The following is a 19,885-nucleotide window of genomic DNA, read 5'->3' as shown; positions in this document are numbered from 1 at the left end:
CCCAACAACATAATTCATTTATTTATTTCTGTACAATCAAGGAGGCCAGCAGGGCCGACATGCCATGGTTGTTTGAATGAAGAGTCAAGGGAGGAACTGAGTTCTGGGCCACAGGGCCCTTTACACCATGAGATGGGCGGTCTGGATATACTCATCGGGCGGTCAGCAATTCACCCCCTAGGATGACTGGGCAGCCTCTCCAAAGTCCCCAAGGTGGCCCCTGACCACTGGACTAATTCAGACAAAGGAAGACCCAACTCTGTCCTCACAGGCCAGGCCAGGAGTGTTTCTAGGACATTGGGTTGAGGACCCAGGACTCTGCTACGTGGGCTTTGAGAGCTCTTGGTGATCCTTATTCTTGGATTGCTTAGCCTAGACAGACAAGGTAGCAAACCAGCACAGTAAATCCTGTCTAGACTGGGCCTCCTTGATTTGGCATTGGTGGCCATTCGCTCAAGATCTAGCCTTATATTCCCCTCCCTGTTATTCGTTTATTTACATTCCGCTTCCTGAATTGCTAATGGTTGAGGTAGGAAATGAGTCAGTCACTAGCAGATCCTGCAAAAGGGCCAGAAACTCTGCAATCGAAGGTGTGAACTCTCTAGCCTTTTTCTGCCATTGTTGCTGCCTCCACCACCAGCAGTTGGTGGTGACCCTCGATGCAGAGACAGGGGTGGGTAGGGAGGATGGGGATGCAGGTGATGAGCTAACTCCCTGTCAGGGCTCACCCTCAGCATCCATAAGTTGTGTGACTTAGAATAGGATTTTCATCTCAGACTTCACCCTCTCTGCCCAACTCATTTACATTATTTAGCCAATCTATAGTTAACGTTACAGAAAAGAACAAATCATCCTGGAGTCCTTTCAATCACTTTAGTGACAGATGCCTTGATGAAAATATCCTTTACTTTACTATGTGCCCAGAGACCTCAATTCTGCAGAATCCTGGCTGAGACCCAGCTCACAAATAAGGACATTGCTTTTCTTTAAATGGCTCCTTTAATCCAGGCTGCCAGTCCCCGCCTGGATACAACTGAATGCAGGCAAATAGAGGCAGCAGGGAGGTCTTTGTGGCTGGACTCAGAGACAAGCCCCAAAGCCAGATGTAGCCTGGCGTCTCCCAGGGCGCTTGCACTCAACACAAGGAGTCCAGACCAGGATAAAGGACTGTCACCAAGCGAGCTCCTCTGGCTTGTCCAAAGCTCTGGTGGTTTCTTCCAGCAGGGAATTACCCACAGGACCAGCACACATGGTCTGGGGACTTGTGCTCTGCTTCCTGGTGTTGATGGAACACGGCCTTGGCAGGGCCCCACCCCACATGGGGCACTTGACATGCGTATGTTTTGATTTTGTGGTGCCTGCGTGGAAACTAGATCTGCCTGTCAAGAAAATTAGTAAAATGGATGTGACACTGATCCTTCAGTGTGATTACCAGCAGGGAGAAAGAACTTCTGTCCAAATTTCCTCAAGACCCTAAAGGGCCTCACCTCTGTAGCCAAGGATGTCCCCTCCAGCCCTCGCTAATCCCACTGCCAAGCTCCTATTTAGGAAGAGCCTGCGGGAGAGGCCTCGTCGGGCCCTGGTATAACTCAGAACACATTTCCCTCCCAGGGTCATGTTATCATGTTATTTGTGTCCAGGGCCAACCCCTCCATGTTCGGAGGTAGTTCTTTGAATATGACCTTCACCTTCTGACATTCAGGTGATCTTTGTGATGGAATTTGCTAAGGCACATGACCTGTATATAACAAGTGTATATAACAAACGATATGTTTTTTTTTCTTTTGAAATAAGGACAATCTGAAGCACATGCTCCCAATTCTGCAGTGTTGTCTCTGTGCTCTTATCTTATCCTCCACATTCCAGATCCTTGTTTCTTTTAGGTTATAATAAACACCATAATGATGCTCTCTTTGGCATCTTTTATATATTGTCTCACATTCCGGGGGTCACAGAGCCTTATGTGGGGTGTTGGATGGAAAAGAGAATCTGTACCTGGATTACTGTTTGCAGAGATGGCTTCCTTCTGCAGTGTCCCCTGGGTCCTGTGGTAGAGAGTTTATCTTCCATGGGGAGAGGCAGGCCTGTAGGGATGGAGGGAGGTGGGATGAGGCTTCGGCAGGATCTGATCCCTTGAGAAAGCTTAGCATGTCTGGAAGCCAAAGGTGGAGTGTGAGCTCACCCTCTTCCTGGCCCTGGGCAGATATGACGTCTGTTCCTTCCTCCTGTGGAATCCGTTGTAGCCTGACCCTGCTGAAAGGAGACAGGACAAGACTGAACCAGGAATCATGTGTCACAGTGACTGTCCACCAGGCTTTCGGAATGCATGAGGCCAAAAAGCCGAGCCTGACCGTGAAGGTGATAAATGGAAGATACCAAAGAGACCCACCCCTGGGGTACCAGAAAATACAGGGGAGCACCTCTTTGTCCCTTCAGCAAGGGCACTTTCAAAGACCTTTTGCCCTAGGGTGCCAAGTCATTGCCCCTGAAAGCCTTCCTCTGAATTGATCAAAACTTTTGGGGAATCTGTTTATAGTTTTAGCTTATATCTTTGTTGCTGCTGCTGCTAAGTCGCTTCAGTCGTGTCTGACTCTGTGCGACCCTGTAGACGGCAGCCCACCAGGCTCCCCCGTCCCTGGGATTCTCCAGGCAAGAACACTGGAGTGGGTTGCCATTGCCTTCTCCAAGCTTATATCTTTGGGGTTAATGAATTCCTTAAGTTTCCATGTGTGTGTGTGTGTGTGTGTGTGTGTGTGTGTGTGTGTGTGTGTGCTAAATCGCTTCAGTCATGTCTGACTCTTTGACACCTATGGACTGTAGCCCACCAGACTCCTCTGTCCATGGGATTCTCCAGGCAAGAATACTGGAGTAGGTTGCCATGCCCTCCTCCAGGGGATCTTTCTGACCCAGGGATCAAGCCTGTGACTCCTGCATTGCAGATAGATTCTTTACCTCTGAGCTGCTGGGGAAGCCCTTAAGTTCCTTTAAGAATTCCTAACTGTTGTTAAAGACTTATTTCTGACTATTTGTCCTTAATTTGCTCCACTTAACCTTCAAGACATGGCCTGTGTAGTTTCTCGTGTGCTGGGATTTGTGGAACAAAGCCACTCTAACTTTGTAAGTCAGTACCTTTTATGAAAGCAGCTCAGACTGGTCGCTCAGGGGTCTTGTGGCCCAGCAGCTTGTTGCTTATGATGCAGGTGAAGCGTTTTGTCTACCAGGACCCAGTTCTCACCCTTGAATGCCTTGAAGGAGTGCAGGCAAGTACCCTGATTCCTATGACTTGTCAATATCTACGTTATCAATCGGGCTCAGAACATCCTGTTCATTGACTGCTATCTGATCTCCTACCACCTGCCTGTCAGGTTCAAATGAGTATCTTCCTAACATCTTCTGGACCGACCAAGACAAATGAACTGCTTAGCTTATCTGCCATTGCCTCATCCATGGATAAGTGGCCACGTGTATCCTCTCCTTGGCATCCTCACTTGGATGTAATTAAGATCCATTGATTTAGAAAAAAAATTTTTTTTTAGAGTTTTGCCATGTAATATTAAACTTTGTCTTCAAAATACCTGGTTTCAAGCTGAGGCTTGACCTGCTGTCTTTGTGAATTGTGCTATTATTTTTACTAGGATTAGCTGTCCTTGGACATGCTGAATTATGTGTGTGGGTATTGTATTTTAGAGAGTGATTAACTCTTGATATTTCTTTTCAATCCATGCTGCCTTTGAATTTAGCACATTTAATTTGTTCTCAGGATCACCGATGATTTTAGCTCTGCTAATCTACTGTTTTACACACACACACAGCCTAAAACATGGTATGTATTCCATAACTTTTTCTTATTTGAATAAATCGATTATGAAATTGGAGGAACACATGATGCACTTCTTTTGTTTTCCCTGTTTTTGGAATTTATGGATGAAATTTACTGAAGATTGATTACATAACAGTTTCTTCTATCACATTGTCTATTTCTGAATAAGGAAGCACTAGGGAAATCAGGCCCGTGTTATTCAGGTTGTATCTTTTTAAAAAATATATATTTATTAATTTGACTTCGCCAGGACTTAGTTGTAGCATGTGGGATCTTGAGCTGTGGCATGTGGGATCTAGTTCCCTGCTTTGAGGGTGTGGAGTCTTTTAGCTGCTGGACTGCCAGGGAAGTCCCTCAGACTGTATCTTGGCCAAGGTGGACTCTGCTGTATGTAGAAACCATTTGTTCAGTATTGCCATTGTCATACTGAGATAAACTGTCAGCAGTGCAGAGTCCAAGTACTAATTGTAGCCAAGGGAATTGTTTTCAGTACCTTTATTTTGGGTTATATTTATGTATATATGTGTGTTTGTATGTATGCATATATAAAAACATTATGGTTTAGGAGATGGAAATAGAAATCAAGAATCTTTAGTAGTAGCTAGACTATTTTGGGTTCTAACTATGTGCCAAGCCCTATGCTAAATGCAGTATGGGCTTTGTCTCATTTAATTTTCACAAACCACCCAACCTTGGCATTATTTTCATTACATCTGTACAGGGACAGGTTCTGTGGGTTAAGGAAAGTTTAGCACCTTATGTGAGAAAGTAAAGCTCGGAATTGGCAAACTCACATGTCAAACCAGGAATGCTGGTTCCAAGTCCATCCTTGAGTATTTCTAGAAGAAATAAGATAAACAATACGAGGGAACCTTAGCTTTCTGTAGTTTATGTTATGGGAACTCTTGATTCAATAGAGATTCCCCAGGCACCTACCATATTCCAAGCAGTGTGGTAATAACCCTGTTATCCTTATGGCTAAGAGGTACTCTTCAAGAAGCTTCTGTTCTGACTGGGATGTCTGGGCACATGTTTGCACAGTTCTATCCTGTGGCTTTTGTTGGCTTTTCTCTTTGGTCAGCTCTATAGGGGCAGAAGTCATGGCATTAAAACAGGTGAGGGGTTAACTTAGGCTTGGATGAGTCAAGGTAGGAAAATGAACAGGCTCTCAAGAAGGAAATGACATTACACATGGCCTGTTCAGGAGGTGAAGCTGATTGACTTAAGTAGATGCTTCTGGGAGATAGCCAGCAATTCTTATTGGCTGATGGGTGTGTAAGCTCTGGAGACCAGAAGTATTCATCTAGGTGAGGGAGGCATGTGAGAAGCAGGGCTCAACCCTGTGTGGATTGGGAGAGAGGTGGGTGACAGAGTCCCTGAAATGGGGCCAAGACTCCAACTGATAAGGCTGGGATCCAAGCAGCTTTCTGTTCCAGGAGGAAATCCTAATGGTGCCAGAGAAGAGGGTTCACTTGGCAAAGTAAACCTACTTGGGGTGTTAGATAGTGAGATGCAAACTGTTGCTTATTCCATACCCAAGAGAGACGTCACCCTGATCACAAGTGGTATAACAGTGGACTTCTACAGACATCCGTCACCAGTGGAGAGCTGCTCCTAATACACGTATATTCACTTTCTCAGTAATCTCATTTATTCTCGTAAGTCCTATAGATGACTCCCAGACTTATATCTCCATCTAGAACCCGACCCCAGTGTTGTTTAATTGCTGCTTAACATCTTTATTTGAACGTTTCATCTCCTCTGAGACCTAACCTATCCGGAGCTGAATTCCTGTTCTTTTTCTGTAAACCTGATCTTCTCCCATTGCACTGTTGGCAAGATTATCCTTCCCATTGCTCAGGCTAAAGTCCTGGGATTCCCCCTTAGCTCCTTTCTTCCTCTCATGCACCATATTCAATTCAGCAAAGAATCCACTTGGTTAAACTTTCAAAATAAGCCCAGAATCTGTGCACTTCTCATTACCTCCACCTTATTATCATATCTAAACCACCATCATCTATCTCCTAAAGTATAGGTCAGCATCCTAACTGACCTCCCTGCCTTGCCTTATCCCTCTCCTAGTCTGGTCTATTCTCATACAGCATCCTTAAGCATGAGTCAGATCCTGTCACCCCTCTGCATAAATCTCTCCATGGTGTCCCATCTCATCAGAATAAAGTTATTACAAATGTCTATAGGTCCCATGAAATCAGGTTCCTGTGGCCTCACAGACCTTGTCTCCTAAGTCTTCTGCTCCTTAACATCATTCACACTCCATTTAGCTAATCTAGGAGTTTTGCAATGGCACCCCACTCCAGTACTCTTGCCTGGAGAATCCCAGGGATGGCAGAGCCTGGTGGGCTGCAGTCCATGGGGTCGCTAAGAGTCGGACAGGACTGAGCGACTTCACTTTCCCTTTTCACTTTCATGCATTGGAGAAGGCAATGGCAACCCACTCCAGTGCTCTTGCCTGGAGAATCCCAGGGACGGGGGAGCATGGTGGGCTGTTGTCTATGGGGTCGCACAGAGTCGGCCATGACTGAAGCGACTTAGCAGCAGCAGCAGCAGCGGGAGTTTTGCACTGACTGCTTCCTCTGACGGGAATGTTCTTCCCCTAGATAGCTTCTGATTGCCCTCTATCACATCCTTCATGTCCTTGTTTAGTGTTAATTTCTCAGGGAGACCTTTTTCTAGAACATTAAAATCACATTTTTAAAAAGGGATTAAAAACAAACTTTTAGTTAAAGTATAATATACAAACCAGAGTGTGCATCTGATAAATGGACAACTTGTTAAATAGTCACAAACTTGCACTTCTGTGTTACCAGGGCCTGGATTAAGAAACAGTACATTATTAGTACCCCTAGGAACCACTGTTTTTAAGCCAGATGACAGTGTATGTGTGGGTCTGTTTTGGGGATGTTTTAGGGGGAGCATTGACATCTCTACAATGTTGAGTTCTCCTGTCTATGAAGATGGTATACATAGGGATATATATACATAAAGGGATGCTTAACATAATAAAGGGATGCTTTATGAATCGACAGTTTCCCTGGAAAATGTAGGAAAAACAGGAAGAAAGTGACCAAGTTTCACAAATTTTTGTGGAGCTTCTGAGGGTCCCCACAAGGAGTAGATGTCCTACTTTACCTCATTCTCTAGGAAGGATCTATATGCTCTCTTAGACTTCATGGGGAGAATAAAGTTTCCATGTGAGAAAAACATCCGAATTGCATTTTCAAAATGCACATCCCCCTTCCCTCCACACCCCATATATCCACATCCTTGTTGACTGTCTTGGCTTTGTTTTTCTCCATGGTGTTTATTGTGTATTGCCTCTGTTCCCAGAAACAGTGTAAGCATTCTGAAGCCTAGAGCTACTTGCTTCTCCCCAGTGCCTAGAACAGCATCTGATTCACAGTAGGTTCTCAATATATGCATTTTGAATGAATGAATGGTCTGATCCTTGTCTTACCAGCATTTACTACAGATAGCTGGGTGGGGGCAGGACCAGCGGAGACTTAAAATTTGAGGTGATTATGGTGCTGAAAACATTTTCCTCTGCTAATATATGTGGTTCCTTTGCCAAATTAAAGAGCTTTGACTCCATATATAAACTAGAAATTCAAAGCTTTATAATGCTGAGTGAGGATGCATGGAGTCTGGTTAGATTTGGTTATAAACCATTTTGACTGCCAGAAAATCCAGTCAGTGTGTTGTTTAAATTCACAAATCAAAATACATGCCCATGAATTGAAATGAATTTGCTGAACTTCAGTATCTCATTTGGGTCAACATCACTGTGTACCCTCTTTCCATTCCTACTTTAATCTCATTAGATGAGGGGCTCTACCTGCCTCCCCCACTGCTATTGACTCTACCCAAGATGACTAACACCCACCTGAACGCAGAACAACTTCCCTGGAAACGATTTCAAATGAAGAGAAAATTAATCTATGAACTGTTAACAGGGATTCTGTTCCCCTCTGACCCTGGTAATTTCTAGAACATTGAATTAAAGAGTTCTCAGACCTTTACAAATTCTCAAGGCAAACATTATTAGCAAAGAGAAGCCCATACAGCGTGTTAGAAGATTGCCAGAAAATGTCAATGGAATTTCTGAATAAAATAAAAAAGGTTGAAACGCCCTTTCCCCATCTTCTCCCCTTCTCCCTCTTTTCTTCCCCCTAACATGATTAGAAAGTCATTTCATGTGTCTTATATGTTTGGTCAATCAAAGGCAAACGTACATGATTGATGGTGACAGGGAACACATTTAATTCATTATTCTTTGCTTTGCAGCAAAATGATTTGTGTAAACTGTCTGCCTAGCATTAAAGGTAAAACAAACTTGGAAACCCCAACATGTTATATTTTTGTCTAATATTTTCCTTTTGGTTTTATAGCTGTAATCACATATGGATTCTTTTATTTGGCTCTTGGCAAGGGCTGAGCAAAGGGGAAGTAACATAGAGAGGTTACATAACATGCAAAGCCCTGTGCCGGTTGAGGATGGAGCCCCAGAAACTGCAGTGGCCAGGACTCAGTGTGAAACCCAGGAGAAGCTGCCATTCCTCCTGGCCCTTATCAGCTGGTAGGATATTGTCACTAACATGAAGGAAGGCCCTCTTGACCAAGCCTCTGGTACAACATCAAAACAAGCTCTTTCAGAGATTATTGGCTTTTAATTAATTGAGTGCATTTCTGAGTACACTTGGACATCTTCCTCACCTTCCCCCCACCCACTACAATTTCTAACTTTTAGGTTTTATGGGTGCTAACCACCATCATTGACTTTTCAAGCAAAAATCTCAAAATGCTGTTAAACTATTAGGAATAAAATCTCAGATTCCCTTACTAAAGCTTTTGGTTATCCCTGCCATAAAGTGGTATCAAATATAAATCTATGCCCAGAGTAATGATGAGAGGGACCTGGACCTCTGAGATGACCATTCTACATATCTAGGGGTGTGAAGCAAGAAACCACCACTGATTTGATAAGGGAGCTGTTTTGTCAAGATCTTTAAAGTTACCATAGCATCCTACATGTGCATAGTACTTAAGAATTTAGAAGATATGCATTTCAGTTAAAATACTTTCATTTAATCTGTAGGGTAGGAAGAAATAGGAGAAGGGAAAATAGAAGATGGCCAATGGGAATGATAGTTCAAAGACCAGATCGCTGCTGGATCCTTATGTTCTTCACTCAGTACTTTCCTGACAATTACACCTTGCTTTAACCGTAAACACTGCTTGGTTTTGTATTCAAAGTAATGGCTTCTAAGAACAGAAATCACTTTGCAGTATTTGCAAAAGTAGTATCCTAGGTTTCTCCAAGCATGCCTAAATACATGATACAAAAAATAAGATATTTTTCAAAGGGGGGAAATTCATGTCTCTCCCTTCATTACCTCCATGGCACCTTAGTATGGAAAAGACCCAGGCAAGACTAATAAGACCATAATGCCTCGTCATTTGGGAGAATTTGTTGCTCAAGTCAAGTGATGCATTGGATCCACGGAGGGAGATGATGACCAGTTTGCTGAACGGGGATGTAAAAAAGCTAAAAACCATAGTCCCAGCCCTCTAAAGGAGGGTATCAGTGGGTCAGAATGAAGATGCTGGATTTCCAACATGGAGATCATATCAATAAAAGGACATGAGATCCAGCAGAGCTAAACGGTGCTGAGAAGAAGAAAGGAAATTTTCTTACACTGTCTTTCCCAAGTAACGGTTTTAATTTTGAAAGTTCAGAGGTTTTCTCCAAATGTTAGAGAGTTTCCATATGATCCAGCAGTTCTACTGTTGAGTATCTACCCAAGAGAAATGAAACCACATGTATTAATTTCCTCTGGCTGGTATAATAAATTACCACGAAGGTAGTTACTTACAACAGATCTTTTTTCTCTTCCTTTTCTGGAGGCCAGAGTCTGAATTCAGTTTCTCTGGACTAAAATTGAAGTGTTTTCAGGGCACCTATGGATCTTTAAAATTAGGAGACAGGTATTCTGCTTCCAAAATGTAATAGCAGGACAGCCGTAACAGTTATAGGCATTCCCATTCCAAATGGAAAAAAAATGGGAGGAAGAAAGGAGCTATTGGCCCCAAGTACCTTCAAAATCCAACCAAACGGATTCCATTGGGTTTTTAGATCTGGGAATAATCCTCTGTGGCTTAAAATTTGCCATCAGTAATGTGATTTCTCCAAATGTGTTCTTCTTCAAAATTGCTCTGGTTATTCTAGTGCTTTTGGCTTTTCATATATATTTTAGGATCAGCTTTTCTATATCTATTTTAAAAAAACCTACTAATTTTGATTGGAATTGTGTTAATCCTATAGATAAAAGTTTGGGGGAACATTAGCATTCATGAACTTCTGTTCCAATCCTTGAACATGGTGTCTCCATTTACTTAGATAATCTTTAAACTTCTTTTATCATTGTTTTGTGGTTTTCAGCAAATAGATTCTCTATATTTTTGTTAGGTTTGTATGTAAATATTACACTTGGGGGGAGATGTTTTAAGTGGTGTTTTAAAAACATTCAGGTTCTAGTTGTTCATTGGTGGTAAGTAGAAGTAAACATTATTTTTCTATGTTGACATTGACTCCTTCACTATATTCCACCAGTGGGCGCTTCTTGCAGGATGTTGAATAGGTGGAATGAGAGTGGACATCTTTGATTTATTCCCGCTCTTAGGGGGAAAATATTCATTGTTTTACCATTAAGTATAATATTAGTTGTAAGTGTTTTGTAGATGTTCCCCTAAGGTTGAGGAAGTTCTTTTCTATTGATAATATAATGAGAGGTTTTTTGTTTGTTTGTTTAATCTTTTTTTTTTTGGTAGATGGATTTTGAATGTTGCCAAAGGCTTTTCCTGTATCAATTGATAAATCATGTTGCTTTTCTTGTTTACACTGTTAATATTGTGGATTACATTGTCTGATTTGAGAAGTTTGAACCAGACCCTGTACATTCCAAGACAGAACCCACCTGCTCATAGTGTGATTTATTTATGTCTGTTATCTATTTCTATAGCTATATACCTACAGGTAGATATATAGATTTGATTTCCTAATATATTTATGAGCATTTTTTAATGTCTGTGTTTGTGAGTAGACATTTTTCTATAGAATTTTTATACGATCTTTGTCTGTCTTTAGTATCAGGGTAAAGTTGACTTCATAAAATAAGTTGAGATATCTTTCCCTTCTACTTTCAAGAAGCGATTATGTAGAAATGGTGGTTTGTTTTTTTTTTTCCCTTAAATGTATAGTAGAATTCATTAGAGTTATTTTACCAAAAATTTTTAAAGACTAATGTAATTAGTTAAAAATCTCTTTAGATTATTTAATCTTGGGTGAGTTGTTACAGTTTGAACTTTCTAAAAAATAGAAATTAGTTGAACTAATCTGAGTTGTTCAATTTATATATATAAGTTCGTAGTTTTCTGTTGTCCATCTAACGTCTTCAGGTCATTATAATAAGGTCTATAACAATGACCTCTGCTCATTCTTGATTTTTAGATTTGTCTTGTTCTTTCCTTCATTCCGCCCTTCCTTTCTTTTTTTGGCACATAAATTTTGCTGATCTTTTCAAAGTTTTTGCTTGTATTATTTTCTTTATTTTTCTGTTTTCTTTCTGCTTGCTTTAGGTTTATTTTACTCTTCTAACTTTTAAAGACGAAGTGTAGTTATTGATTTGAGACTTTTCTTTCTTAGTGTAAGCATTTAAGGCCATCTGTTTCAGTCTAAGAACTGCTTTAGGTACATTCCACAATTTTTGAAATGATGTATTTTCATATGGTTAAAATATTTTATCATTTCATTTGAGGCTTCTTCTTTGACCCATGGGTTATTTAAATGTTTGTTGCTTAATCAAGTATTTGGAGCTATTCCTCTTATATTTCTATTATTATTTATGGTCTGATTCCATTATGGTAAGGGAACCTACTTTGTATGATTTTGATTCTTTTTAATTTGTTAAAGTGTATTTTATATGATCTATCTTGGTAAACGCAAGCTTAAAAAGAATGAATATTCTGCTATTGTTGGGTACAATGTTCTATTAATGTTCATTTGGGCCAGTTGGCTGAAGGTGTTCAGTTCTATACCCTTGCTGATTTTATGTCTACTGAGTCTACCTATTACAATGAGATGAATGCTGAAGTCTCCAATTATAATTTTGGATTTGTTTGTTCTGTCAAATTTTGCTTTGTGAATTTTGAAAATCCTGCTAAGTATATATATATTTGGATTGTTGCATTTTCTTGATGAATTGAACTTTTTGTTATTATATTTTGTCCCTATATCCTTGGCAATTTTCTTTGTTCTAAAGTCCAGTAGATTTCAGTTCTGATTTAATAGACCCATCCAAGATTTCTTTTTGATTAATGTTTTGATGAAGAAATATATAGGTTCTCATGATTTTTTTTGAAACAAACTACCTCTTTAAATTTTAAGTGATTTTCCTATAGCCAACTTATACTTGGATCATTTAAAAAATTACTCTGTGAATCTCTAGATGATTTATATCTAACAGTTATAGATATGTTTGGATTATATCTAATATTCTGTTATTTGTTTTCTGTGAATTTCCTCTGTTTTAGTTCTCCTCTTTCCTCTTTATTTTCTTCTTATAAACAGTTTAGATTTCATTTGTAGTATGTTTTTATTGTATAACTTTATATAGTATTTAACTGATTACCCTTGGGATAATGTGCATACTTAACTTTTCAGATCTTATTAGATTCAGTGGTATACCAGTGTAATGTGAAAAACTTACTAACCTATGGATCTCTTTACCCTCCCCATTTTTGTTGTAGTTGTGTTGTTGAAAACTCCATCAGACAGTGCTATAATATTTCCCATTTCAGTTGTTCTGTCTTTATTCCTGATGTTCCAACTTCCCCCTTGGAATCATTGCCATTCTGTCTTCCCTATAAATGATTTTTCTTCATCTGAGAATGTCTTTATTTCATCTTCATTCCTGAAGGATATTTTTGGTGGACACAGAATTCTGGGTTGACTAATCTTCTCTTTCAGTTCATTTCAGTTCATTTCAGTCACTCATTCATGTCTGAGTCTTTGTGACCCATGGACTGCAGCATGCCAGGCTTCCCTGTCAATCACCAACTCCTGGAGCTTGCTCAAACTCATGTTCATTGAGTCAGTGATGCCATCCAACTATCTCATCCTCTGTTGTCCCCTTCCCCTCCTGCCTTCAATCTTTCCCAGCATCAGAGTCTTTCCAATGAGTCAGTTCTTTGCATCAGATGGCCAAAGTATTGGAGTTTCAGCTTCAGCATCAATCCTTCCAATGACTATTCAGAACTGATTTCCTTTAGGATGGACTGGTTTGATCTCCTTGCTGTCCAAGAGACTCTCAAGAATCTTCTCCAACACCACAGTTCAAAAGCATCAAGTAAATGCTCAGCTTTCTTCATAGTCTAACTCTCACATCCATACATGGCTACTGGAAAAACCATAGCTTTGACTAAATGGACCTTTGTTGGCAAAGTAATGTCTCTGCTTTTCAGTACGCTGTCTAGGTTGGTCATAACTTTTCTTCCAAGGAGCAAGCATCTTCTAATTTCATGGCTGCAGTCACCATCTGCAGTGATTTTGGAGTCCCCCCAAATAAACATTCCATTGTTTCTCCATCTATTTGCCATGAAGTGATGGGACCAGATGTCATGATCTTAGTTTTCTGAATGTTGAGTTTTAAGTCAACTTTTTCACTGTCCTCTTGCACTTTCATCAAGAGGCTGTTTAGTTCCTCTTCACTTTCTGCCATAAGGGTGTTGTCATCTGCATATCTGAGGTTATTGGTATTTCTCCTGGTAATCTTGATTCCAGCTGAAATCAAGCTGAAATCTTTTCTTACACTAATTAAAATTTTTGTTTCATTTCCTTCTTGCCTCCATTGTTTCTGGTGAGAAATCTGTAGTCACTGGAATTGTTAACCTATAAGTAATGAGTCATTTTTCTCTGGTTACTTTCAAGATTTTCTTTTTGTATTTAGTTGTCTGTCATCTGATTACACTGGGTTTAAGCATTATTTTTTTGGATTTATTCTGTTGGGGCTCACTGAGATTCTTGAATTTCTAGCTTCATCCTTGGCAGAGTTTGGGACATTTTCATTCATTATTTCCTCAAATATATCTTCTGCAGCATACTCTTCCTGCTCTCCTTCTGAGATTCCTATAATGCAAATGTTGGACTTTTAAATATACCACAGGGCCCTAAGCCTCTAGTCATTTTTGCAGTCTCTGGTGGCTCAGTGGCAAAGAAACTGCCTGCTGACACAGGAGATGCAGGTTTGATTGCTGGGTCAGGAAGATCCCAGGGGAAGGAGATGGCAACCCACTCTAGTATTCTCACCTGGGAAATCTCATGGACAGAGGAGCCTGATGGGCTATGGTTCATGGGGTCACAAAGAGTTGGACATGACTTAGTGAGTAAAGCAACAATAAGTTTATTGGTTCTTTCCTTTTTCATCTTTGCAATTGAGCTTATCCAGTGAGTGTGCTAGTTGTTACACTTTCCAATTCTAAAATTTCCATATGATCCTTTCTTTTATCTTGTTTCTTTACTAAGGCTTTCTGTCTTTCAGTTCTTTAAAAAAAGTGTTCTTAGTTATTGGAAGATTTTATACTAGCTACTTTAAGGCCCTTGTTAGATAATTCTAATATTTGTGCCATATAAGCATTGGATGCAAGTTGAGACTTTTTTTATTTATTCATATGCCAAGTTTATTATTATTATTATTATTATATTCTGGACACTTTGCTAATTTTATTATGAAACTCTAGGTCTTGTTTATTTTTATTTTTTAAACATTTTATTTTGTATTGGAGTATAGTCAATTAACAATATTGTGATTGTTTCAGGTGAACAATAAAGGGACTGAGCCACACATATACATATTTCCATATTCCCCCAAACTCCCCTCCCATCCAAGCTGCCACATAACATAGAGCAGAGTTCCCTGTGCTATCCAGTAGGTCCTTGTTGGTTATCCATTTTATTTATTTATTTAGTTATTTATTTTACTTGGAGGCTAATTACTTTCCAATATTATAGTGGTTTTTGCCATACATTGACATGAATCAGCTATGGGTGTACATGTGTTCCTCATCATGAACCTCCCTCCCATCTCCATCCCTATCTCATCCCTCAGGGTCATCCCAGTGCATCAGCCCTGAGCACCCTGCCTCATGCATCAAACCTAGACTGGTGGCTATTTCACATATGGTGATATACATGATTCAGTGCTATTCTCTCAAATCATCCCACCCTCACCTTCTCCCACAGAGTCCAAAAGTCTGTTTTTTGCATCTGTGTCTCTTTCGCTGTCTTGCATATAGGGTCATCATTACCATCTTTCTAGATTCCATATATATGTGTTAATATACTGTATTGGTGTTTTTCTTTCTGACTTACTTCACTCTGTATAATCGGCTCCAGTTTCATTCACCTCATTAGAACCAATTCAAATGTATTCTTTTTAATGGCTGAGTAATACTCCATTGTGTATATGTACCACAGCTTTCTTATCCATTTGTCTGCTGATGGACATCTAGGTTGTTTCCATGTCGTGGCTACTATAAACAGTGCTGCGATGAACGTTGGGGTACACGTGTCTCTTTCAATTCTGGTTTCCTTGGTGTGTATGCCCAGCAGTGGGATTGCTGGGTTGTATGGCACTTCTATTTCCAGTTTTTTAAGGACTCTCCACACTGTTCTCCAAAGTGGCTGTACTAGTTTGCATTCCCACCAACAGTGTAAGAGGGTTCCCATTTCTCTACACCCTCTCTAGCATTTATTGTTTGTAGACTTTTGGATCACAGCCATTCTGGCCATCGTGAGATGGTACCTCATTGTGGTATTGATTTGCATTTCTCTGATAATGAGTGATGTTGAGCATCTTTTCATGTGTTTGTTAGCTATCTGTATGTCTTGTTTGGAGAAATGTCTGTTTAGTTCTTTGGCCCATTTTTTAATTGGGTCGCTTAGTTTTCTGGAATTGAGCTGCAGGAGCTGCTTGTATATTTTTTAGATTAATTCTTTGTCAGTTGCTTCATTTGCTATTATTTTCTCCCATTCTGAAGGCTGTCTTTTCACCTTGCTTATAGTTTCCTTCATTGTGCAAAATCTTTTAAGTTTAACTAGGTACCATTTGTTTATTTTTGCTTTTATTTCCATTACTCTGGGAGGTGGGTCATAGAGGATCCTGCTGTGATTTATGTCAGAGAGTGTTTTGCCTATGTTTTCCTCTAAGAGTTTTATAGTTTCTGGTCTTACATTTAGATCTTTAATCCATTATGAGTTTATTTTTGTGTATGATATTAGAAAGCGTTCTAGTTTCATTTTTTTATAAGTGGTTGACCTGTTTTCCCAGCACCACTTGTTAAATAGATTGTCTTTTCTCCGTTGTATATTCTTGTCTCCTTTGTCAAAGATAAGGTGTCCATAAGTGCATATATTTATCTCTGGGCTTTCTATTTTGTTCCATTGATCTATTTTTCTGTCCTTGTGCCAGTATCATACTGTCTTGATGACTGTAGCTTTGTAATATAGTCTGAAGTCAGCAAGGTTGATTCCTCCAGTTCCATTCTTCTTTCTCAAGATTACTTTGGCTATTCTAGGATTTTTATATTTCCAAACAAATTGTGAAATTATTTGTTCTAGTTCTCTGAAAAATACCATTGGTAGCTTGATAAAGAGTGCATTGAATCTATACATTGCTTTGGGTAGTATACTTATTTTCATTATATTGATTCTTCCAATCCATGAACATGGTATATTTCTCCATTTATTTGTGTCATCTTTGATTTCTTTTGTCAGTGTTTTATAGTTTTCTATATATAGGTCTTCTGTTTCTTTAGGAAGATTTATTTGTAAGTATTTTATTCTTTTCTTTGCAGTGGTGAATGAAATTGTTTCCTTAATTTCTCTTTCTATTCTCTCATTGTTAGCGTATAGGAGTGCAAAGGATTTCTGTGTGTTAATTTTATATCCTGCAGCTTTACTATATTCATTGATTAGCTCTAGTAATTTTCTGGTGGAGTCTTTAGGGTTTTCTATGTAGAGAATCATGTCATCTGAAAACAGTGAGAGTTTTACTTCTTCTTTTCCAATTTGAATTCCTGTTATTTCTTCTTCTTCTCTGATTGCTGTGGCTAAAACTTCCAAAACTATGTTGAATAGTAGTGGTGAGAGTGGGCACCCCTGTCTTGTTCCTGACTTTAGAGGAAATGCTTTCAATTTTTCACCATTGAGGATAATGTTTGCTGTGGGTTTATCATATATGGCTTTTATTATGATGAGGTATATTCCTTTTATGGCTGCTTTCTGGAGGTTTTTTTTTTTATCATAAATAGATGTTGAATTTTGTCAAAGGCTTTCTCTGCATCTATGGAGATAATCATATGGTGTTTATCTTTCAATTTGTTTATGTGGTGTATCACATTGATTGATTTGCAAATGTTGAAGAATCCTTGCATCCCTGGGATAAAGCCCACTTGGTCATGATGTATGATCCTTTTAATATGTTGTTGGATTCTGTTTGCTAGAATTTTGTTGAGGATTTTTGCATCTATGTTCATCAGTGATATTGGCCTGTAGTTTTCTTTTTTGTGCCATTTTTGTCTGGTTTGGGTATTAGGGTGATGGTGAGCTCATAGAATGAGTTTGGAAGTTTACCTTCCTTTGCAATATTCTGGAAGAGTTTGAGTAGGATAGGTGTTAGCTCTTCTCTAAATTTTTTATAGAATTCATCTGTGAAGCTGTCTGGTCCTGGGCTTTTGTTGTTGGATGATTTCTGATTACAGTTTTGATTGCCATGCTTGTGATGTATCTGTTAAGATTTTCTATTTCTTCCTGGTTCAGTTTTGAAAAATTATATTTTTCTAAGAATTTGTCTATTTCTTCCAAGTTGTCCATTTTATTGGCATATAGCTGCTGATAGTAGTCTCTTATGATCGTTTGTATTTCTGTGTTGTCTGTTGTGATTTCTCCATTTTCATTTCTAAGTTTGTTGATTTGATTCTTTTCCCTTTTTTTTCTTGACGAGTCTGGCTAATGTTTTGTCTATTTTATTTATCTTCTCAAAGAACCAGCTTTTAGCTTTGTTGATATTTGCCATGGTCTCCTTTGTTTCTATTTCACTTATTTCTGCCCTAATTTTTATTTCTTTCCTTCTACTAACCCTGGGGTTCTTCATTTCTTCTTTTTCTAGTAAACAGTAACACAGTAATAGTGGGAGACTTTAATACTCCACTCACACCTATGGATAGATCAACTAAACAGAAAATTAGCAAGGAAACACAAACTTAAATGATACAATGGACAGTTAGACCTAATTGTTATCTATAGGACATTTCACCCCAAAACAATGAATTTCACCTTTTTCTCAAGTGCACATGGAACCTTCTCCAGGATGGATCACATCCTGGGCCATAAATCTAGCCTTGGTAAATTCAAAAAAACTGAAATCATTCCAAACATCTTTTCTGATCACAATGTGATAAGATTAGATGTCAACTACAGGGGAAAAAAAACTATTAAAAATACAAATATATGGAGGCTAAACAACACACTTCTGAATAGCCAATAAATCACAGAAGAAATCAAAAAAGAAATCAAAATATGCATAGGAACAAATGAAAATGAAAACACAACCCAAAACCTATGGGATTCAGTAAAAGCAGTGCTAAGGGGAAGGTTCATAGCAATACAAGCTTACCTCAGGAAACAAGGGAAAAATCAAATAAATAACCTAACTATACACCTAAAGCAACTAGAAAAAGAAGAAATGGAGAACCCCAGGGTTAGTAGTAGGTCTTGTTTAAATCTTGCAAACACATTGATAATTTTATAGTAGCATGTATAATTGCCCTGTTTTATTTTAGACTGCAAGTCCTGACCAAGCTATTATGGGTTGTAATTCCAATATGAGTTGAGTTTTCAAAACATTGACAGGGCTATTTGGATGTATCCCACATCAATCTCAAGCTGGGTGATAGGTTATGCTTTGGTTTTCAAAATCTATATATACTGTGTAGGGTCAGTTTCTTCCTTGCACAGCTCAGGGTAAGCCCAGGAGTTCATAACTAATTGTAAGGAGCTACTTTAAGTTCTCTTTCTCTGTGATCTCCAGGGGAATTTGAGCTTCCATGGGGTCTTCTTTTTTATCCTCTGACCAGAAAGCTGGGGCTCCTCACCTGGGCAAACCAGGGGGAGAACAAAGAGAGACTCTCTTGGGACCTCAGATCCTCAGGCCAGAAAAGTTTTTCCTACCTCCTCGTATCTCCCATTGCCACTACTGCTACTGCCACCACTGGGTGCCTAGGGGTTGGGGTCCAAGAGAAGAGAAGAGAAGAAAAGAAAAAATATCCTAAGCCATGATTTTCCCCACTCTTCTTCTGAGTATTAAGAACCCTTTCTACTGGTCTTGAGTCAGAGCAAGAGCTTCTCTTGGAGCTTTCTCTTTTCATATTCTTGTCTTCATTTACAGATTTTGGTTTTCCTTGAAGTCAGGCTAGAGGATACCAGATAGTACTTCCAATTCTGGTCGTTTCTCCTAACCTGCTTACTGTTTATTTCTCAGAGTCTTTAAGTATCAGCTGTATGCACTTTTTCCGGGTCTAATAGATGCATTCAATGAAAGACACATGATGGAATGTCCTTATTCTATTTTATACAGAGCCAGAAACCCAGATATCACTTTAGAAATGATATTCTATGTTTGTCCTTTATAGCTGGACCAGGGGGAATACTGCCTCTAAGGCAGTGTCATCATTATCATCACCATATCTTTTTAGCATATTCAGCAGTCACTATCTTTAGGGGTGAGTTTGAGGTACTCAGCCTTTTTCATCAGTGACTATGAATAACATAACCTGGCAGGCTGCATTACAATGGAATCCTATGCATTTCCTGGTAGAACAATAGGAGGTAGCTGTTTCCACTTCAGACTCATTTGGCTGATTTAGAGAAACTTTGGGACACCTGTAAAATGATGCTGAGATCATTTTAGGCATCCATCTGCCATCTTGAAAAAC

At 39.3% G+C, this 19,885-nt stretch overlaps 1 protein-coding gene across 7 annotated transcripts in view; it reads left to right on the top strand.

Moving 5' to 3' along the window:
* Positions 1-19,885, top strand: part of KCNMA1 (potassium calcium-activated channel subfamily M alpha 1) — a 764,306-nt gene that overhangs the window by 554,584 nt on the left and 189,837 nt on the right. The gene's annotated exons all lie outside the window — the stretch shown is intronic.

This window comes from Ovis canadensis, chromosome 25 (assembly GCF_042477335.2).
Source record: "Ovis canadensis isolate MfBH-ARS-UI-01 breed Bighorn chromosome 25, ARS-UI_OviCan_v2, whole genome shotgun sequence".
Taxonomy (NCBI): domain Eukaryota; kingdom Metazoa; phylum Chordata; class Mammalia; order Artiodactyla; family Bovidae; genus Ovis; species Ovis canadensis.
The sequence above is the reverse complement of the archived record's forward strand: the minus strand, read 5'-3'. Positions and strand labels throughout refer to the sequence as shown.